Consider the following 600-nt stretch of genomic DNA (forward strand, 5'->3'; position numbering starts at 1 on the left):
TGGCATTGTTTTTAGTATGTTTTTAGTATGTTTTAGTTAGTTTTTATTATATTTTTATTAGTTTTTAGGTAAAATTTACTTTTCTGGACTTTACTATGAGTTTGTGTGTTTTTCTGTGATTTCAGGTATTTTTGGGCTGAAATTGAGGGACCTGAGCAAAAATCTGATTCAGAGGCTGAAAAGGACTGCAGATGCTGTTGGATTCTGACCTCCCTGCACTCGAAGTGGATTTTCTGGAGCTACAGAAGCCCAATTGGCGCGCTCTCAACGGCGTTGGAAAGTAGACATCCTGGGCTTTCCAGCAATGCATAATAGTCCATACTTTTCCTGAGATTTGATGGCCCAAACTGGCGTTCCAAATCAGCTCAAGAATGCCCGGCGTTAAACGCCGGAACTGTCACAAGAATGGGAGTTAAACGCCCAAACTGGCACAAAAGCTGGCGTTTAACTCCAAGAAAAGTCTCTACACATGAAAGCTTCAATGCTCAGCCCAAGCACACACCAAGTGGACCCCAGAAGTGGATTTTTACGTCATTTACTCATTTCTATATACCCTAGGTTACTAGTTCACTATTAATAGGATCTTTTGACATTGTATCA

The sequence above is a fragment of the Arachis duranensis genome, chromosome 1 (assembly GCF_000817695.3).
Source record: "Arachis duranensis cultivar V14167 chromosome 1, aradu.V14167.gnm2.J7QH, whole genome shotgun sequence".
NCBI lineage: Eukaryota > Viridiplantae > Streptophyta > Magnoliopsida > Fabales > Fabaceae > Arachis > Arachis duranensis.